Source organism: Rattus norvegicus, chromosome 1 (genome assembly GCF_021556685.1).
Source record: "Rattus norvegicus strain SHRSP/BbbUtx chromosome 1, alternate assembly SHRSP_T2T, whole genome shotgun sequence".
Lineage (NCBI taxonomy): Eukaryota > Metazoa > Chordata > Mammalia > Rodentia > Muridae > Rattus > Rattus norvegicus.
The window spans coordinates 211,040,427-211,062,442 of record NC_141534.1 but is presented as its reverse complement, the minus strand read 5'-3'; the positions used below and the strand labels follow the sequence as shown (position 1 = coordinate 211,062,442).

At 46.6% G+C, this 22,016-nt stretch overlaps 2 long non-coding RNA genes across 2 annotated transcripts; one reads left to right on the top strand and one right to left on the bottom strand.

The window, feature by feature from the left end:
- Positions 1 to 3,306: 3,306 nt before the first annotated feature.
- LOC147997014 (uncharacterized) lies at positions 3,307 to 8,587 on the top strand. The gene is made up of 4 exons (XR_015652741.1): positions 3,307 to 3,773; positions 4,035 to 4,167; positions 5,802 to 5,960; positions 6,701 to 8,587. It is a non-coding gene; the product is annotated as an uncharacterized LOC147997014 (long non-coding RNA).
- LOC147997013 (uncharacterized) lies at positions 4,175 to 20,976 on the bottom strand. The gene is made up of 3 exons (XR_015652745.1): positions 18,418 to 20,976; positions 6,614 to 6,872; positions 4,175 to 6,146 (listed from the first exon to the last, which is right to left on the bottom strand). It is a non-coding gene; the product is annotated as an uncharacterized LOC147997013 (long non-coding RNA).
- Positions 20,977 to 22,016: the final 1,040 nt, after the last annotated feature.

The window sequence follows — 22,016 nt, the reverse complement described above, 5'->3', positions numbered from 1 at the left end:
CCTACGCAGTTGCCTCCAGGGACTCTGGTGGGATAGAGAGACTTTGGCCTAGGTGCAGCTCTGGAGTTTGGAGGTTTTATTCTTCTGTCCTCTTAAGAGTCACCTGGGTGGAGGACAGGCAGAGTGGGACCAGTCCAAACAGCACCTGACATCTGACGGTCTGGCAAGGCAGGGCAAATGACACACAGCTCTTCCCACCCCCGGGAGGACAGCCTGTCACCTGGGCTCATGGAGATACCTGCATCCTCATTCTCTTCCTGTTCTGTCACTGCCTGGAGAGTGGGGCTCCAAGCCCGAGGGGACTGTTAGGGAACCTGTACTGGGAATGGCCCAACTTTTGCCTTTGTTCTGACCCTGAAAATTGTCCAACCATCGTGCAAGAGAAAGGGACTGTTAGGGGCTGCCTCCTACCCACAGCTGAACCCAGATGTCACTTGTCCTCCTGCTCCTATAGGCGGCAGCTGAACCTATTCTCAGTTCACACTCACAGCTGCTCCAGTAGAGGACATTAAGACTTACCCTCCCCCACCCACCCCTGTCCCTTCTCCCTATCAGTGGGGCCCAGCTTGCCTTGCAGGTTGCAGCCGCCCCCCCCGGGGGGTGTCCAGGGTCCATAACCCCTCTCCCAGGCTCCAGGAACACCTGGAGGCACACCTCTCTACCTCCATGTGGTCCCATTCTTTAGTGTAAGGAGACTAGAAGCTTCCAGGACTAGGCCTAGGTTAACAGATGGAGGCAGTAAGCCTCAGAGACGACAGTTACATCAGGAGAATAAAGGTTACATTTACAGGGCAGTGGTTAGAGTGGCTTAGCCTTGTAGATACCTAGGCCTGGCCAGATCGTCATGACATCTCCAAGACTGAAGGACTGGCACTGAAGTCTCAGTGGATAGTACCAGTGAGGAGCTTCAGGCCCAGCCCACGGGCAGCACTCACAGAAGGCCTGGCTCTCTCAAGGCCCAGTTCACCATCCCGGCCTGAGGAAAGGTTCTGCTATGCTATCCAATCTCATGTTCCTCTTTCTCCCAGCCTCCCAAAGGGACCTGCAGCCACTCACCTGATGCCTTTGCTTTGGGAAAGAGAAACATTTGACTTTGGGGGGGTGGGGTTCTGGACCATTTCTTGCTACTCGCTGCCCCTGAAGACAGAGGCACACTGTGTCTAATGGCTGTGGTAGGGGCTGGCAGTGTTAGGTGACCCACAGATTTCAGTTTGGATCTACTCTTAGTGGCCAGTGGCTTTTTTTTTTTTTCCATTTCCCAGTCTCACTTCCAGCAGTAGAATAGAAGGCATAGCTGCTACTTTGGGAGCCTCAGGTTGTTTCTCTAACCTGGGCTTTTATGGTAGGAGAAACCATGTGGAAGCTACTAGAACCACCTCCACTGAGAGCACATAAACCAAAGCCACAAAGAAAGATTTTAGGGTAGTGAGTCTACCATCAAAGACTTGAATTGGGTAACCTTAGGGAAGTGGATTACCAACCTTAAGGTAGTGGGTAACCAACCTCAGGGTAGTAAGTGGGTAGCCAACCTCAGGGTGGTAGGTAACTTCAGCTATGATGGTAGCTGTTGGCCCAAGTGCTGGGATGCTAGAACAAATCAAAACACACCTCTAGATTAGGTAGACAGCCGCTAGGCTGGTAGAATCTCTCTCTCTCTCTCTCTCTCTCTCTCTCTCTCTCTCTCTCACTCTCTCTGTCTCTCTCTGTCTCTCTCTCTGTGTCTCTCTCTCTCTTTCTCTCTCTCTCTGTCTCTCACTCTCTCTGTCTCTCTCTGTCTCTCTCTGTCTCTCTCTGTCTCTCTCTCTCTCTGTCTCTCTCTCTGTCTCTCTCTGTCTCTCTGTCTCTCTCTCTGTGTCTCTCTGTGTCTCTCTGTCTCTCTGTCTCTCTCTGTCTCTCTCTCTGTCTCTCTGTCTCTCTCTGTCTCTCTGTCTCTCTCTCTCTGTCTGTGTGTGTGTGTGTGTGTGTGTGTGTGTGTGCGCACGTGCGCTTGCGGGTGCGTGCATGTACCAGGCATGGTAACTGTTACTTAGTGAATCTCATGGAGAGGGTGGCTCGTGCTCGAGCTTGTAGGCGTGTGGTGTTCCAGGTCCACACAGTGTCAGGTGTCAGTGTCCCTGACTCTGGACATTCTCATGGGCAGTGATGGCTCCTTATCGTTTAAACTGCAGTTCTCCAAATCTGTGAGATGTTGAGAGTCTGCTCATCTGACACCCACAGGTCTTCCTTGGTGAGGTGTCTATAGCTTTTAGATGAATTGTTTTATTTTTCATACTTAAGAGTTCTTTGTAAGTTTTGGTAATTTAAAAAAGCGGTGGAACTGGTTCCGCACGTACCTTGCCGGTCGCGCTCTCTCGCTAGTTCTGGCCCTGGCCTCCCGCAGCTAGTTCTGACTCCCGCAGGCCATTGAGAAGGGAGGAGATCAAGGTGGAGTCTACGGGAGTAGGATGGTTCAGATTTAGGTGAACCAGATCGATTTTATGTTGTCCAGGTGGGCGGTTTATATCTTTATCAATTGGCAGTGAATCTATTGTGTGGATGAATGGTGGATTGAGAATTTAACATATAAATATAATTGCTAAATTACAAATTTCTGTGACTTTGATTTACCAGGCTAAAGAGGACAGTGTGTGAACGAAATGGCTGAGAGGCAGCTGGAACGTGTGGCTCTGGTTTTGTTGCCTGTGCGGAGAGAGAATGGGAAGGACGGCAGAACGAGATGTGTGCGTGTGTGTGCATGTGCGAGTGTGTGCGTGTGTGTGCATGTGTGCATGTGTGTATGTGTGTGTGTCTGTGCCAGGCATGGTAACTGCCGCTTAGTGGACCTCGTGGAGAGGAGACAGCTGGGAGAGGGCAGCTTTCAGACCGAGTGGCAGAGTAGCATCCAGAGTGAGTGGATCCTACTCGTGGGAACAGATAGCAAACGACAATTTTTGATTTTTAATGAAACAATTGTGTATTTTGGATAGGGCTCCTTTATCATCTAACGTATTTTGAGGGCGCCAGACAGATATGTCAGTGGGTAAGAATACTTACTGCTCCTGCAGAGGACACGGCGATAGTTCCCAGCCCCCATCTGGTGGCTCACAGTCATCAATAACTCCAATTCCAGGGAATCCAGTGCCATCTCCGGCCTCCACAGGCACCGGGCATGCACGTGGTACACAAACACACACACACACACACACATAAAACACTCATACATAAAAATAAATAAATCTTTTAATATATGTTGCAAAGATATTTTTCCCAGTCTGTGGGCTTGTCTTTTTCCCCCCTGTCCTCCTCTTCTTTTAAAAGAATTTATTTATTTATTTATTTATTTATTTATGTATGTATGTATATGTCCATGTGAGTGTATGCATACTTGTGTATAGGTAGACACATCAAAACATAATGCAGAGGCCAAAAGAGGGCATTAGGTGTCGTTATATATCACTCTTCACCCATGCCTTTGAAGCAGGCTTTCTTCCTGAAGCTGGGGTTTGTGTTTTTCCTGTTAGATCGGAAACCAACAAGTCCCAGTGATCCTTCTGTATGATCCCTCTCAGAGCAGAGGTCACGGGTGTAGACAGAATTCCCAGATGACTATGTGGATGCTGGCAATCTGAACAGTTGTACAGCAAGTCCTCTTAATGGCTGGGCCAGCTCTCCAGCTCCCCACAATCCTGACCCTCTCTCTTTGATATAGGTCTCATGTACCCCAGGCTAGCCTTGAGTTCACTGCATCCCTGAGGATGACCTTGAGCTTCTCCTGACACCATCTCCCAAGACAGGTATACATTATCACATCTAATTCCTGCCGTTCTTTTAGCAGCATTTCTGCGAAGCAGATACATGGTTTGGGTGTGAAATGCTTCCTACTGGCTCATGTATTTGAACACCTACTTCAAACAATACCTGGGGTATTGTTTGGGGATGTTCCAGAACCTTTAGGAGGTAGGGCCTCACTAGAAGAAGTAGGGCACTGTGGGGTGGACATAGAATGTCATAATATGGCCTCACTCCCTAACCTATCTCTGCTTCCTGATCCACAGAGATGTGAGCGAACTGTCTCATGTTCCTGCTGCTACAGTTATGAGCTGCTCCTACTGCTACAATGGACTGGGAGCCAGAACAAATCATTCTTTCCTACAGTTCTTTGTATCCGGTATTTTGTCAAAGCAACAGGTAAGTTGACTAATATAATCTTCAATTTTAATAAAGTCCAATATCTTGGTTATTGATCTTGTGAGTATGTTGGGTTTCTTTGTACATCTTAATAAAACTTACCAGGACATTTAAAGCTGTTCTTTCCACTAGCAAGGAACACACCATACCGTCCCATCTCAGGCTTGGGAGGACCTCATCATGCTCCAGCCCTAAGGATCTCGATAGACTTCTCTTCCTGGAGTCACCGTGCTGCACTGCTGCTCCATAGACACAGTTCTGCTTCCTGGGCCCACTGAGCAGGAAGCTGTAGGCATCTGTCCTAGTTTTATTTATGTGGCTGCGATTGAAAAGCCTGACCCCCCCCCAAAAAAAAAAGGCAGGGAGAAAGGAGTTCATTTTAGCTTACAATTCCAGGTTACAGTCCGTCATTGTGGGGGAAGCCAAGACAGGAACTTTAACAGCTAGTCACATCTCACAGCCAAGAGCAGAGGGAAAATGAATGCATGCATACTTGCTTGCTTGTGCCCAGCTGTATGTCTCTGTTACCATATACTTCAGCAGCCCGTATTGTAGGGAATGGTGCTGCCCATGTTGGGCTGGGTCTTTCCACAATTAATTAAGACAGACCTCCACAGACACATGGGCCAATCCAAAGTAGATAAACCCTTCACTGATACTCTCTTCCCAGGTGACAGCTCTAGGTAGTAACAAGTTGACATTTAAAGCTGAATTTCATGATATCTTAAAATGACTTGGTCACATGGTATATGTTTGAAGGTCAGGTGATCAAATCCCACAGGATTTGGGGGAAGCTTCTGCCTTGATGAGCTTGTTAGTGTACATTGGACTGGGTCAAGTACATGGTCCTTCCTACTGTGTAAGATACAGCACAGTGTCTAGTGGCTCTCTTTGGATTTTGCAGTTAGCAGATACATATTTAGTAACCCAAAGGGTCATCACTTTTCAGTGAGGCCCAAACGAGAAGAAGCTCTGCAACAGGCCAAGGCTGCTGTGCAACTTTCTTAGCTGCATGAGCCTCTCTGAGCAGCAGGTCCTGTGCTATTCAAGGTGCTTATGGGAGATAGGAACTTCTCTTGGGGCTGTTCAGATTCCTGAAGGAACTTCACGGTCTACCACCCTTGGTCTGTGAGGTTGAACCCTGCCATCCTCTGTGGATACTTCTTCAAATCTTCGATTACCTCAAGGCTCCACACAGCATGTGGCCATCGGACACCAACTGGCCACATGGCCTGAAATGTCCATTGAGTGACCCATGGTGCAATGGGGTTGGGGAAACACAGGTGTGTGTCACCATTTGGTAGAGGCAGCAGATGCAGGGCAAGTCTGATAACTAACGACCCCACGTGAGTTACTGTGCTCATTCCTGGGACAAGATATTTGGCAAAAGTATCATAAGGGAGCGTTTATTCTGACTCAACATTTGAGGGTATAGTTCATTGTGATGAGGACTGCAGTGTGCTGGGAACATGAGACAGATAGCAACATTGCATTCACAGCTAGGAAGCAGAGCAAGATGGATTCTGGTGCTAGGTTTGCTTGCTTTTTTATTTCAATACCCTAGCCCACGGGATGGTGCTACCCACATTTAAGGTAAGTCAGTTAACCAACTCTAAAAAAAAAATCCCTTTCAGACATGCCCTAGGTTTATTTCCATGGTGATTCCCAGGAGATTGAAAATCAAGACTGACTACTGCATACTACAAAGTTCCATCGAGCTTTCGGAAGAGCTCCCGTGATGCTGGTAGCTGTTCCTGCTTCTCTCCCAGTGCCTCCAGGCAGCACCTGCACTCGTAAGTAATTTCCTATTGGTCAGTGAGAGAGAACAAGTCTTGGATCCGCTTCCAATTGCTTTGAATTGGCTTCTAATTGCTTTGCTTGTCATGTGGGTAATCTTCAGCCTCCTGTGAGGAGTGGAAGAAGGAAAACAGCCAAGCAGACAGGACCCGGAACAATTATCCTAATTATTCTTACTTGACCTGGAAGAAGAGATAAGGTTTACGGTTTCCACTCTTTGGTGCCCATTAGGTCATGATGGTCAGGGAATTGGAAGGAGAGCATTTGGGGAAAAATGGTGGAAACAGGAGGTTAGAGGAAAGGACTATCTCTCTCGCGCGCAGTGCACAGCACAGGGTGTGAAAAGCCTTATGTCCCATAAGGATGTTGGGCACAGAAATAAACCTCTGGGCTAGAGGAAGCTCCACGGTGGATGGGATGACCTAATCAGTGGCCACCAGCTGGCCTTTCCCCTAGATATCCCTGTCACTGGCAAAAGGGCTTGAGAAGGATTCACCTGGAGATCACGTGTGGACTGAACGGTACATGAGTATCCATTCATTGAGGTTCATCTGTGCTAAGGTTCCTGCTTGGCACTCACTGATAGGTGAGATTGGAGTGTTGCCACCATGGAAGAGACCCCTCTGTTATCGCTGACACCAAGGCATACCTGAATGTGAGCTGGCTTTTCGGTCCATGGTGCTTTCTTGGTATAGTTGATACCCTGCCGTGTATCTCATGGTTTTCTTATGAACAGGTAGGTCCTCGGCACAGGCAGAGAGTACAAGCTCGGAGAATCACAGCCCTTAACAGTCTCCATCACCCTGGCCTGAGGACAGAAGACGGCATTTTCTGCACCCCAAGGAGCTGGAACAATGTCCTCTGAACCCATCTATGTAGCCATGTTTCTGTAGCCACTGCCCATGGTCCTGGAAAAACAGAGGTTAAGCCATCAATAATTCTTTTGTTCTTCAGTGAAAATCCACCAGTAACTGACAGATTAAACTCAGGGCTTTTGCGCACACTAGGCAAGCACCTTGCCTCCAAGTTATATCCCATCTCTATGCCAATAACATTTATTTTCCTGTCCCCACTCCTCGACATTCTCTTGGTCAAGACTTCTAGCACAGGCACTACACTGAGTCCCAGTACCCTTGAGGTTGAGGAGACCATGGGTCCACTTTGAGGTACTCTTGTGAGAGAATCACCGGGATGCAAGGGGATGACTACAGGCTGGTACAGCTACCCTGGCCAGTGGAAACAGGCTGTGGTTTCACAACGGAATGTCTAGAGAGTAGATGATGTCCTGCAGCTCCAGTCTCGTGATTAACATCGGTAGAAAGACTCCACTGCCCAATCGAGGCAGGACTGCCGAGGGCGCAGACCCTTCAGGAATGATGGCTTAGGTCAACCACCAGGTAAAGGACCACAATCAGTTGAAGCACTCGCAGAAGCAAAGAGACATTCAGGAAGATGGTTATAAATACCAGCCAGGCCATGTGACTGGCTGCAGCCCTGAGCCTATGAAGGTTACAGAATTTTTTCCTATGCTGCGAGCGAATATGACTGAATGATTCTTTCTTCCCCGCTCCAGACCCCTGCACCTAGTATTTGGGTTCCGAGAGCTGCTAATTTTCTGTCTTTGGATTTGCTGCAGCTAGCCAGAAGGGGGATGGATAAGGACACAGGACCTCCCCTCTCTGTGGGGGTGAGGACGTGCATCTGTCTATGCAGTCCCAGCTGTCTGTTAGGTAAAAGTGGAACCTTGGTTTTATTCAGAAATCTCACCAAAGAGTTTCATTTTTGTAAGAGGTTCAAAACAGGCAGGTCCTTAGAGACAGAAAATGGCTTCCTGGTGTTGGGGGGGGGAATACTGGGAAGAGTGGGTGCTAATGGCAGTAGGGAGATAGGATCTGGTATGCTAGGAACATTCAAACACCAGATGATGGTGGTGGTCTGGTGGAGTTACTGAAAATCACAGATCTGTGTGTTTACTCAGAGCAAATCAGATCCCATGCCAATTAGATGCAATGGGGTTTCTTGTTTTATAAGTGACGTTATCTGTAGATGCCAGGGGGAAGGGGGAATCTGCATGGTGTCACCTTCCCTGAACTGAGGGTAGCAGCCATGAGTGTGGAGGTGAAGCAGGGACTCTCTTTAGACCTCACATTTGTTTCTGCCTGGCTCCCTAGAGCTTCTCCCTGAAGTCTTGGGTGCTGGCCTCCTCCTGTGCTATTCACAGGTCGGTGTTGTACAAATGTCTGCCACAGATTTTCTGAGAGCTCAGCAATCTAGAGGACCTCCTGTTTCCCACTTCCCACCCACAGGGATTCCAGCTGGCTACTGGCTACTGTGCCAGCCAGGACCTGTTCCACGGGCCACCAGCCCCCCTAGTCAAGCAGGGGTCGTCTGTATTGGCCCTAGTCCTCCCTATGAAAGGCCTGGGGAGCGTCTGTCTCCAGTTCTGGTTTCTAGTACATGGCCATTCTCGGTCTTATGCCTGCTCTCATTTTCCCTTTCCTCATCCTCCTTTTATTTTTAACCTCAAATACAGACTACAGCAGAAGCCTGAGATCAGCAGAGACCTCATCCAGTCCCCAGCAACCTGTACAGACACTCTGTGCCCTGTGGTAAAGCACACACAACCAAATTGTTCATCTTTGCTGTGACTAAATGATAGGTTGGCGGCACTCACTCTCTGCTGCCCATCCTCCAAACAGAAACTGTATGAAACACAGACTCTCCCCCTTCTCAGCCCCCATCATCCGACCCTGCCTTCTATCTCTGTAAATCTGAAGTCTCCAGGGACCTCTCAGGAGAGGAATCCATGTCTATATGGTAGGCTTCTTTCCCTGGACAGTGTCTAGAACGTTCTGTCCTCCACACCTTTCCCCATGCCTGTGCAGGCCACCACTTCTCACCTTCCCACAGCAGTCTTCCATACTTCCTGGTTCATCCCGCTCTCCTCTAATCTATCTACATAACCTGTAGTACGACCATCTTTATACTGGCATTGGTGGCCAGCATGGTGACCTTGCTTAGACTGTGTTTCCATCCCCCAACTAGTGCTATAGATCGTACCTCTAAAGAGAGGGAGGAAAAGCCAGAACCAACCAAATACTAAAGACACACACACTCTCTCTCTCTCTCTCTCTCTCTCTCTCTCTCTCTCTCTCTCTCTCTCTGTGCGTGCGTGTGTGTGTGTATGTGTGTGTGTGTGTGTGCCTGTATGTTATGCACCTGGATAATAGTCACTTGTGTTCATCTCGGTCTAGGACAAGTGTTCAATTCTGTCTTGGCTCATTTTTCCTTACTATGTCAAAACTTCTGAATCTGGGGAAAGTGGAAGAAAAGAGATTTGTATAGGTTTAAGGGCATGACAAATTACATCAGATTGCCTTGGTGACAACCTTGTGATGATGGTGTCACGATGGCTATAGGTGAGATGGGAAGTGAAAGAGTGGGAAGGGGTCAGAGTTTGTGTGTGTGTGTGTGTGTGTGTGTGTGTGTGTGTGTGTAAGCAAATATGGACAGGATTATGTCTTTTAGGTGTATGTTTGTGCACGTGCATTTGCAAAGGCCAGAGGTCAAGCTCTGTCATTCCGCAGGAGCCAGTCACCTTCTGGTTTGATATAGGGTGTCTTCTGAAACCCACACATTGGAGATAAGGCTAAATTGATTGGCCAATAAACCCCAGGGGCTCCATCTGTGTCCCCAGCACTTTGATATCAAGCACGGGACACTGGTTCTCTGTGTGGACATCAGGTGTAGAGCTTAGGACCATTTGCTTGTGGGCTAGCATTTTACCTGCTTGTGGGCAAGCATTCTACCCGGTCTAGCTCCTCGTGTTGTTTTGCTTTGTTGTTGTTTTGTTTTTTGTTTTTGTTTTGTTTTTTTGGCGGACGTTTGCAACAATCTTCTTTGAGAAACCAGCTGGTGTCCTTGAGATCTACTTATCCCTCCCAAGAACTTTGTCCCCAGAGATACTAGCCCCAGGACTTCTGACAGAGCCACAATGAAGACCAAGCCTCCAACACAGAAACTTTTGAGGGGAATTCAAGCTACACCCAATCCACAGAGCCACAATCCTTCCTCCTATTAGAGGCTCTTACTGGGGAGCAAGGAGTCAGCAGAGTTGTTGAAGGCAGCATTTGACATACGAGACCCCTGAGGACTTTTGCTGCATTCTGGTAAATGTTAGTTTTGTGGTGACACAGTTTCCAGGCCATATGCATGTGGGGACCAACATTCTGCCAGTGTCTCAAAGACCTCTGCTGGAATCTATAGCACACTGCCTGTCTCTGCTTTCCTTCCTCTCCTCTCTCCTTCCCTTCCCTTCTCCCTCTCTTCTCTTCCCATGTTTCTGTCCTTCCTCTTTTCCGTTTTTTTCTTTCCCTTCCCCACTTGTCTCTCTCCTTCCTCCTCCTCCTCTTCATCTCTCTCTCCCTCTCCTCTCTCCTTCTCTCTCTCCTTTTCTCTTCCCTTCTTGCCTCTGCTTTCCTCTCCTTTTCTTTCCCCCCTCTTCTTCCCTCTTCCCCTTCCTCTTCTCCCCCCCTTCCCCTTTCCTCCCCTCTTCCACTTTCAGCCTCCTCCCTTCCCCCAGGTATCTCCCACCTCAGAAGCCCTCTTGAGGGAACCTCTCAGGTCCCTGGCTGCTTCCGGCCCTGCTGGCTTCCTGCTGTTGCTGTCAGCCGGGAGGCTATTGTTCCACCTGGGTGAGATCACGTCCTGTTTTCAGGTCTTGGAAATGGACAGCACGTGTGGTCTGCTCATTTCATCTCTCTCCAAAAAGGAAGCATAGGCAGGACTGAGTGTTGGATAAAAGTTGTAGCCGGGAACTTTCTTCGCTGTGGTGCTGCCTTTTCCCTGGACATCCACCCACTGAGAAACTGGAGCCACCTGAAGGCCCCAGTACAACCACATTTTCATCTACTTGGGTGACTTCATTATTATGATATCGCAAAGTGATGACTTTCTAATCCTATCTCTCACTGAACATTTATTAGCTGACACTGCTGCAAAACAAACACAAACAAAACAAAAATACCATCCAGACTTTTCTTCTCCGTGACAAAGTAAGTAGTAAACTACTTTTAGGATGAACCCACTGCCAGCTGCTGTGATCTGTCATTTACCCTGAAGTTAAGGACAATGCCTATCCCCAGTGTGGCCAGCAGGAGCTGTCTTGGCTCCTTTGTCTTGTTGACAGTGCCCTGCACCTGACTTACTCACTTTTGGTCCTGAGAGCCATCTCTGCTATTTTTTGCCTGCTTGTGGAATTACCATCACTCCAAGAAACTCTTCCTTTTATCAGAAAATGGTAATTTTAGGGGACCCGTGAAATGGCTCAGCATGTAAAGGGGCCTACGACCAGTCCTGGTGACATGAGTTCAACACCTGGAACTCCTAAGTGAAAAAAAAGAGAAGTAAATCCCGAAAGTTGTTCTCTGACCTCTGAATACATCTCTCTCTCTCTCTCTCTCTCTCTCTCTCTCTGTGTGTGTGTGTGTGTGTGTGTGAGAGAGAGAGAGAGAGAGAGAGAGAGAGAGAGAGAGAGACAGACAGACAGACAGACAGAGAGACAGACAGAGAGAGATGTTAAGATGTGACATTTGGACAGCAACAGTCCACTGAGGACTAGTAACCTGGGCCCATCCTCATCTACACAATTGCATCTGTATCCAGCTAAATGTTGACTGATCCCAAGATAAAGACAAAATGGAAGTTAATTCTGAGCTCTGTGATTCTGGCCCAGTAGCTGGTGAGTCTTCCAAGCTCTACCCTGACATTGCCTGTCATTTGATCTCTGTGACAAGACATAGGGCTCCCCCATCCTCAACATGCCCAACCATGTCTCCATTTTCCAAACCATGCTGTGGGTCCTTGTCCCTGACTATATCCTTGGCCCCAGCAGACTCTAGCTTCTTCTCATCCCTGACCCCAGCCCTGTTCCCTGTGTCCCCAGTTCTCAAGCATTCAGACAACTTTAAAGAAAAGAAAGAGAAATGGAGAAAAGCAATGTGTGTTGTAGCTACGGGGAACAGAGGAGTGGGGGAAGATGAACCCCAATTCCACTCCCCTGTCAGGAGGACCTGCATCCTGGCTTGTCCCATGCACATGACCAGGCAGAGTGTTTCAAGTTCACCAGGGACCGGAGCTCCCAGCTCTGTGACTGAGAAAGGGAGCAACCTTCTGACCTTATTGTACCAGGTAGCATCGCTGACAGGGACTGAGCCATCCAGTAGTCCCAATGGAGATTCATCATGGAAGGCCATCAGCAGCAGTAGGAAGAAGCATTAAGATGGGCAGGAAAGAAACCAAGGGGATCTGGTTGTAAGAACATGGCCCACTGACAACCTGATGAGCTACCGGTCAGACAGTGTGGGGGCTGTGAAGAGACGTATGAGGAGGGGGTGTCAGACGGTGGTGTTCCAAAGCAATGGTTCTCAACTTCCCTTAACCTGTGACCCTTCAATACAGTTCCTCATGCTGTGGTGATCCCAACCATAAATTTGTCATTGTTACTTCATAACTGTAAGTCTGCTACTGTTAGGAATTGTAATGTGACTATCTGATATGCGACCCCTGTCAAGGTCGTGATGCAGGTTGAGAAGCTGGTTCTAGAAGCTCAGGAAGACTGTAGGATGGGAGCCAGAGCTGGGATGTGGAAGAGAAAGGTGCAAGGGCTCACAAAAGGAAGAGGGAAACTGGCAGGAAGGAGATACCTGGAGAAATCAGACACTCCGGGATTCAGGCAGCTCAGGAAAGCACCTTTGGGAAGAGGGACAAGGGAGGACACACATGCTAGAGTGCTACAGTGTCAGAGTTCTAAACTGGTCCCAATGAACACACTCTACACCTTGAGAATAATGCTGGGGTCAATGAGAAGGCTCAGTGGGTTAGGTGCTTTTGCTGAACCCGATAGCCCGAGTTGGGACTATCATCCTAGGGAGCCATACGCTGGGAGGAAAGACCCAACTCCTGGGAGTCTGAAAGCTGTCCTCTAATCTCCACTGTAATCTCTGACACTGTAGCTTGAACATGAGTTTGTGCATGCATCTCTCACCAAACAAATACACACACACACACACACACACACACACACACACACACACACAATGCTAGATGTGAGAAAAGTAAGTTCTATAGCTCTGAAAAAATTAACTTTGGACCTGGTATATGCGTGCGTGCATGTGTGTGCAAGCATGCTTGCCTGCTTGCTTGCTAGTGCACATGTATGTATGTGTGTATCTGTGCATGAGGAGGTCGGTGGTCCATGAGTCTCTCTTTGATGGCTTTCCTCTTCATTGTTTTGAAATGAGGTCTCTCACTGAGCTTGGAGTTCACTCATCAGGCTGGTTGGCCAGCAGGCCCCAGGGGTCCTCCTGTTTCAGCCTCCCCAGCACTTGGGGCTGCAGGTGAACACCACCACACCGAGCTGGACATGGTGCTGGACATCAAACTCAGATCCTCATGCCTGTTCAAGCACTTTGCTGACTAGGCACTCTCCCCAGCCCATACACGAGTCTGTACAGACAGTAACTATGATTTAAATGCAGATGGGATAAATCCAGGGCATGCTCCAGAAAGAGCCACTATACTAATCCTTTGAAAGACATACTCAAGCAACCAGAGAAGCAAGTTCTGGAAGGTGATAGAAGGAAGGAACCTGCGGAAGATGTCCTTCACAGTAAAAAGAACCTGGACGTTTCTAGAAGTCAGGGGTTGTTTTTCTTTAAGTTATTTTATATCGATGAGTGTTTTACCTGCATGTATGTATGTACACCATTTATGTGCAGTGCCCTTGGAGGCCAGAGAGGGGTTGGATCCCCTGGGACTGGAATTACAGCTGGTGGTGAGCCACCATGTAGGTCCTCTGTAAGAGGAGCCAGTGCTCTTAGCTGCTGGGCTGTCTCTCCAGCACTAATCAAGTCCATTTTTAAATGTTAAGTGGAAGTTGCATTCCAAGGACAAAGCTCGCTTTATAGGTTGCTTTGGATTGGTTAATTTTCTTTTAGAATTCTTACATCCACATCCACGAGGAAGAAATACAGTGGTTCATCTGGTTTGGAATCTGAGCCACGCTGGCATTATAAAGACAATTAGGATGGTTGCACCTGTAGGTGTATTTTGGGGGGCTTCTTTATCGGGTTCTTATACCTCTTCCACCCTCCCAACCCTTATTCTACCCTAAGCCCTTCCAACCCCCCCAGTACTAGGTAGGAGAAGGAAGGTTAGAAGGGAAAGGGAGCGTAGACCTCTTTAGACAACTTCCCGCTGATTAGAGCACTGAGTCCCTTGGAGGAAGCTCAGTCTTCATTGTCAGGATACCCTTTCTTCTTCTCATCCCTGCTCACGACCACTTGACGACTACACTAGCAGCATGGGGAGCAGCAGTTGCTCCTGGCCCTCTCGGGACTCTCGCACTTATACTCTCTCAAGAGTCCCCAGAATGCCAATCGTAAATTATCTGCAGCTGGCAAAAATCATGCCCCTTCTAGAGTATGAGACCCATCATAGCAGCTGTGGACAATCTGAAGCAGTTCCGTATCCCACACCTGGGATTTAAAAAAACCACATTCACATAACATAACTGGGCTTTTAAGAAAATCAGAATTCTCACTATAGCATCCTTTTCAAGGTTTTCTGGATACGTTTGTATAGGTTGGTTTTCTTTCTTCCTTAAGTCTTTAGTAGAATTCACTAATGTGGCCACGTAGACCTGGGGTTTTCTTTTTTGCAAGGTTTTACCCAGTGTCCTAGCTTGCCTTCCGTTGCTATGATAAACACCATGACCACAAGCAACTTGGGGAGGACAGGGTTTATTTCATTTTATAGTTTACAATCCATCACGAAGAAGACAGGTCGGAGCTCAAGGTAGCAACCTGGAAGCAGGGACTGGAGCAGAGGCCATGGAAGAATGCTGCTTGCTGGCTTGCTTCTTGTACTTCACTCAAACTGCTTCCTCTTCTTTTCTTTTCTTTTCTTTTCTTTTCTTTTCTTTTTTTTCTTTGCTTTTTTTCTTTTCTTTTTTCCTTTGCTTTTTTTTTCTTTTCTTTTCTCCTTTTCTTTTCTTGGTTGGGTGGAGGATATATTATTCTGTTTTGTGGATACATGGGAATTTTCACAATAAAAAAGTAAAAGGGAAACACAGAGAGAGGAGTTGAATGTTTACTTTAAGCCAAGTAGGAAGGGCAGATATTGCCTAGAATATCTGTGTCTTCTTGGTCCCTTTCTATGTATTGTCCTTTGCTTAGAGCTCCTTTATGAAGATTACACCTTTGCTTCACTCGACCTTCAAACTCTTGTCATAGTTGATTGTCCCAGGTAAAGGGTTGGGTTTTAAACAATGACATTATGTAAGCAAAGTCTCTCGGTTTGAATGTGAACTGTCCCTCAGAGTCTCATATGTTTTTAACATTTGGCTCCCAGCTGGGAAGGGTGTAAGACTTTCAGGAGCGGGAGCCTTGCTGGAGTTAGTCCACTGGAGAGGGACTTTGAGGCTTTATAGCCCAACCTCACTTCCTGTTCTCTTTAGCTTTCTGACTGTGGATGCAATGCTATCCAGCCTCCTCCTCCTGCCACCGTGCCTCCCTGCCTGCTTCCACCTCTTCCCCATCACGATGAACCCAAATAAACACTGTCTCCTTTAGTTGCATTTGTCCAGGTATTTTTATCATATGGTAACTGAAAAGTAACTAAGACATAGGATGTCTAAAATTTGGTGCTGTCAGTATCTGCAATTATTGATGCCATTTTTGTTGTTGTTGTTGTTGGGTTTTTTTTGTTTGTTTGGTTTTTCTTTTTTTTTTTTTTGGTAGGTCTGTCCTTCAACTTGCTTCTTTTCTTTTTCTCTCCATCTTTATTCAATTGGGTATTTCTTATTTACATTTCAATTGTTATTACCTTTCCCAGTTTCCAGGCAAACATCCCCCTAACTCCTCCCCCTCCACTTCTAACCCCTCCCCATCCTCCCCCCATTACTGCCCTCACCCCAGGAATCCCGTTCACTGGGGGGTTCAGTCTTGGCAGGACCAAGGGCTTCCCCTTCCACTGGTGCCCTTACTAGGCTATTCATTGCTACCTATGCAGTTGGAGCCCAGGGTCAGTCCATGTATAGTCTTTGGGTAATGGCTTAGTCTCTAGAAGCTCTGGTTGGTTGGCATTGTTGTTCATATGGGGTCTCAACCCCCTTCAAGCTCTTTCAGTCCTTTCTCTGATTGCTTCAACAGAGGTCCCATTCTCATTTCAGTGGTTTGCTGCTGGCATTTGCCTATGCATTTGCCATATTCAGGCTGTGTCTCTCAGGAGAAATCTTCATCCGGTTCCTGTCAGCCTGCACTTCTTTGCTTCATCTATCTTATCTAGTTTGGTGGCTGTATATGTATGGGCCACACATGGGGCAGGCTCTGAATGGGCATTGCTTCAGCCTCTGTTCTAAACTTTGCCTCCCTATTCCTTCCCAAGGGTATTCTTGTTCCCCTTTTAAAGGAGTGAAGCATTCACATTTTGGTCATCCTTCTTGAGTTTCATGTGTTCTGTGCATCTAGGGTAATTCAAGCATTTGGGCTAATATTCACTTATCAATAAGTGCATACCATGTGTGTTTTTCTGTGATTGGGTTACCTCACTCAGGATGATATTTTCCAGTTCCATTCATTTGCCTATGAATTTCATAAAGTCATTGTTTTTGATAGCTGAGTAGTATTCCATGTGTAGATGTACCACATTTTCTGTATCCATTCTTCTGTTGAAGGGCATCTATAGTAGCTTCTGGCTACTATAACTAAGGCTGCTATGAACATAGTGGAGCATGTGTCTTCGTTATATGTTGGGGCATCTTTTGAGTATATGCCCAGGAGAGGTATAGCTGGGTCCTCAGGTAGTGCAATGTCCAATTTTCTGAGGAACCTCCAGACTGATTTCCAAAATGGTTGTACCAGTCTTCAATCCCATCAGCAATGGTGGAGTGTTCCTCTTTCTCCACATCCTCACCAGCATCTGCTGTCGTCAGAGTTTTTGATCTTAGCCATTCTGACTGGTGTGAGGTGGAATCTCAGGGTTGTTTTGATTTGCATTTCCCTTATGACTAAAGATGTTGAACATTTCTTTAGGTGCTTCTCAGCCATTCTGCATTCCTCAGCTGTGAATTCTTTGTTTAGCTCTGAACCCCATTTTTAATAGGGTTATTTGTCTCTCTGCAGTCTAACTTCGTGAGTTCTTTGTATATTTTGGATATAAGCCAAATTGTAGGATTGGTAAAGATCTTTTCCCAATCTGTTGGTTGCTGTTTTGTCCTAACAACAGTGTCCTTATAGAAGCCTTATAGAAGCGTCGTAGTTTTATGAGATCCCATTTGTCGATTCTTGATCTAGAGCATAAGCCTTTGGTGTTTTAGTGCATGGTACTTATATGTCAATTTGCTTCTTTATACAACACAAGTACCCATTCAGGGAAGGCACCTCATACAGAGGGATGTGCCCTCCCACATCAATCACTAATTAAACAAATGCCCTACAGCCAGGTGTGGTGGAGCACACTTTTATACCCAGCACTGGGGAGGCAGAGGCAAGCTGATTTCTGTGAGTTCAAGGCCAGCCTGGTATACATAGTGAGTTCTAGGATAGCCAGAACTACATAGTGAGACCCTGTTTTAAAAAAACAAAACAAGCAAAAAAGGAAAGGAGGGAGGGAGAAAGGGAGGGAAGGAGGGAGGGAGGGGAGGGGAGGGGAGGAGGAGGAAGAGGAGGAGGAGGAGGAAGAAGAGAGAGAGAGAGGGGGGGAGGGAGAGAGAGAGAACCCACAAACATGACATCAGACAGCCTGGTGGGGATGTTTTCTCAGTTAAGGTTCCCTTTTCCCAGGTGACTCTAGCTTGTGTCACGTTGATAATAAAAAAACTTAACTGCATGCCCACAAATTTAATTTACTGAGTAGATATGGGACTATTATGTTTATCTGCTTCTTATGCAAATTCTGCTAGTTTGTGTCTTTCAGGGAGTATCTCTATCCCAGCTAACTTGATACATTAATGGCACAAAGTTAGGTGTGTGTTTCTGATCTGTGGGACCTGTGGTCCTGTTCTCACTCACTCCTGCTGTTGAGACCGAGTGAGCTTTTCTTTTTTTTTTCCCCCTTGTTCCATCTGGCTTTTGTAAAATTTATTTACCTTCTCAAAGTCAGTGCTTGGTTTTCCTAGCTATGAGTTCAGAGGATGCAGCCTGTCATGGTGGAAGGAGAAATGGCAGGGACAGCTTTCAGGTGTCCCGGGGGTGTCACAGGGAGGGTTCCATCTCTTTTATAATGAGCAAGCAGAAAGAAAGGAGGACTAAGTTATCAATCTCAAGACCTGCCTCCCAGAAACCTACTCCCTCCAGCTAGTCCCTATATCTCAAAGGTTCCACAATCTCCTTCAACCGTGCGGACAGCTGGGGACTGTGTTTCCATACGTGAGTCTGTGAAGGGACATCTCACCTGTAAGCCGTGCATTCCACCTCTGGCTTCCAAGACTCATTCATGACCATCTCACAATGAATTATGTTTCTGAAGTCTCTACAGTTTTATTGTCCAAAGTATAACATCTCCTCTGACACACAAGGCAATCTCGTAAGTGTGAAGCCCTGAAAAATAAGATTAAAAAAAAAAGGCAACACAAAGTCGTATGGCATGGGTGGGCAGAGGCCACCCAGAGGCCACTACTGTGTACAAGCATGCGGTGGACGGATGGGAGAGAAAGAGAAGCAGAACCATTTGTGCATTATGAAGAGAGGCAGAACTGGAGGCAAGAGGGCGAAGAGAACCAGCCTGTTGTGAGTAGCCTGCCATGCCACCTGAGGCCATGGTGAAGCCCCTGCCTGTGCTGCCGCTGAGGGGCCATGTCTGGGCCCATGCCCAGTATGGCTCTATGTCTATGTCCGTGGCTCATATTACCATTAACGACCATGCAGACATCCCTGGTCTGGGCTGCTTCCTGGGACCATGTTGATGGCCAAGACATGGCAAAATAAACAGTCTTGACTTGTCTCCAAGTGTCCAGTGTTCTTATTACAAAATGAGAGTGCTCTTATTATAAAGTAAGGATCACTATTTCTCATACATACTTCCAATACACAATGGCACAGAATAAACCTTTGAATTCCAAAGGGAGGAATAGGGACCCAGCCAGGAGAGACTGAAGTCCAGAGTGAAAAATACCAACCCACTTAGTTCCGTGTCCAGCGTCTAGGACTAATGATGAAACCATTTGGGATCCAACAGCCATGGATGGCCCTGCTTTCCAGTCACTTTGCCTGACTCCATTCAGTACTGGCAGCTTTCCTTGATAGATGCCCCATGGCTGTGGTATACCTAATCTCCTGAAGTCGCTAATACAATCTAGGCTTCCTCTGTACAGCTTCACCTAATAGTCCCTAAGGTACTTCTTGAAGAGAATCCAGCCCTGCCACACATAGTTGGTGGTTTTCTTGAACCTTGGGGCAGATGCCCATGACCCGATAAGTTTTCTATTTTGCACATTTGCAAAATTAGCCCTTTGAGATCACAACTGCCAAGTTCTGCTGCCAGCTCTACGTGCACCTTGATAGCCTTGGACCACACCTGCTGTGACCTCTGTGTGTCTGTGCAGCATGATCCTGGGAAAATACTTCCTAGGTAGTTAAAACAAAGGGGGAACACTTGTTGCCACCTTTCTGTCCAAGCATTCTCTTCCCAATACATTTACATTTTATACCTTGTAGTGGTAGGTTGATGGGTGTGGTCTTGCCTTCAATATAGCTTTCCCATTGTCCAAATGCAGACTTCTGGCTTCTCTTTAGTTGCATTAATTTCTTTAGTAATTAGTGCCGCTTTGTCCATAGGTGCCTTATCTGTAGCCATAAATTCATTCTTGCTTCTTTCGTTGGATGCTACACATTTTCATACCTTTCTGTCCTACGTTCTATTTTTCTCCCACTGTAAATCTTAGTAAATGCATCCAACAATAGCCACTATGTTATTTTTAAATATTCTTTGCCAGACAACTTAGTTTATTATTGTTATTACTATTATTGCTGCTGTTGTTATTGTTGTTGCTGCTGCTGCTGCTGCTGTTGTTTTCAAGACGAGGTTTCTCTATGTAGCCCTGCCTGTTCTGGAACTCATTCTGTAGACCAAACTGGCCTCAAACTCACAGATTCACCTGGCTCTGCCTCCCGAGTGCTGGGTTTAAAGGCATGTAGCACACTGCCCAGCTAATCTAGTATTATTTTTTAATTCAGCCATATTCAAGTAGTCAGAATAACTACAGAACACAGCCACAGTCTTTGTCAAAATGTAACACAAATGGTCATTAGTTCAATTCCTGATGGAGTCCTTATTCTCAGAAGCCACATGCACACAGTTCTCAGTGCCTAAATTATTATGGACAGTCAGGTCTTCAGGGCTCCCACTCAAGTTGCCCAGTAAAGTCTTCTTACAGTATTTTAGGGCTTTGGTAGCTCACAACTACAAACTCATTCATATCCACTCCAAAACCAATCCCAAAGTACATGGTCAGGTTTATCACAGAAGTTGCCCCACTTCTGGTACCAGTATTCTGTATCGCTTCCTTTTTGCTGCTGTGACAGCATACATAATGAAAACAACGTAAAGAAGGATTGCTTATTTGGAGTTATAATTTGGATGGATTCATCATAAGAGGAGAGGCATGCAGTGGGAGGGCTATGTGGTGGCCCATTACTTCTGGGAAGTAGAGGAAGCAGAGACAGGACAGGAATTGAACAGAGCTAGAACATACAACTCAAGACTTGCCCTCCAGTGACCCACTTCTGCCCACCAGACTGACTTCATCTCTCAAAGGGCACAAAATATCCCCCCAAAACACCCTCTGGGGAATCAAGTGTTCAATACATGTCACATTCAAGCCACAGCGCCTTAACCATTTTAAGGTGCAGAGTTCAAGGGAAAACCAAATCAACAAATTCACTTTGCTATGCAGTCATCACTGCCATCCGACTCCAGAGTGTCCTCGCCTTCTAAAATTATGATCCATTAAGCCTGAGTGCAATTCCTTCTCCCAACCCCTGCCCCACCACACCTATTGTGATGGTTAATCTTGACTGTCAACTTGACTGTCACCTAGAAAACACTTATGTGTCTGTGGGTCTGTGATGCTGTTTCTAGAGACGCTTAAGTGAAGAAGATTCACCCTGAATGTGGTGGCACCATCCTGTGTCTGGAGTTCTCCATAGACTAAAGAGAAGAAAGGGAGCTGAGTGTCAGCATTCATCTTCTGCTTCTTAGATACAGTGTAACCAGCTGCCTTGATCCTGCTTTGCCACTGTGACCCACTGTGCCCTTGCACTGTGTGCCAGATGAACACTTCCTTCCTTAAGTTGCTTCTTGTCAGACACTTAGGCACAGCAGGTAAGGCAAGTATCTGATACTCATTATCCCACCTATGTGTCCTGAAACATGATGGCTTCAGGGACTTCATAGAGACTGAGTCACATGGTACCTTCCCCTCTTATTTTTTGTGGGGCAAACACAAAATAAGCATAAGCAAATAAAATTTATTTTTATGCATGTTTCTTATCTATCTGTCTATCTATCCATCCATCCAATCACCCACCCATCTAATCTTATCTATCTCTATCTATCTATCTATCTATCTATCTATCTATCTATCTATCTATCTATCTATCTATCTATCTATCTATCTTTACTTGGGCCTGCAGAGATCAGAAAAGGATGTCAGTCCCATGGAGCTAGACTTGCACACGGTTGTGGGCTATTTGAGTGGGTGCTGGCTGGGAGTCAAACTTTGCTCCTCTGGAAAAGCAAGTGCTCTTAACCACTGAGTCATCTCTCTAGTACTTGTCCTTTTTGTGATTAGTTTAGTGCATTTAATATTGTATCCTAAAAGCCTATCAATTTCCCAAATTTTTCCTTTCTCTTCTGTCTTCTGCCTCACTAAGTAGACTAAGCTGATCTCAAATTTGTGATCCTCTGGCCTGGCCTCCTATGTGCTGGATTTTAGGTATGCATCACCACATTCGAATAGAATGCCCACCCTCCCTCCTTTCCTTTCTTCCTTC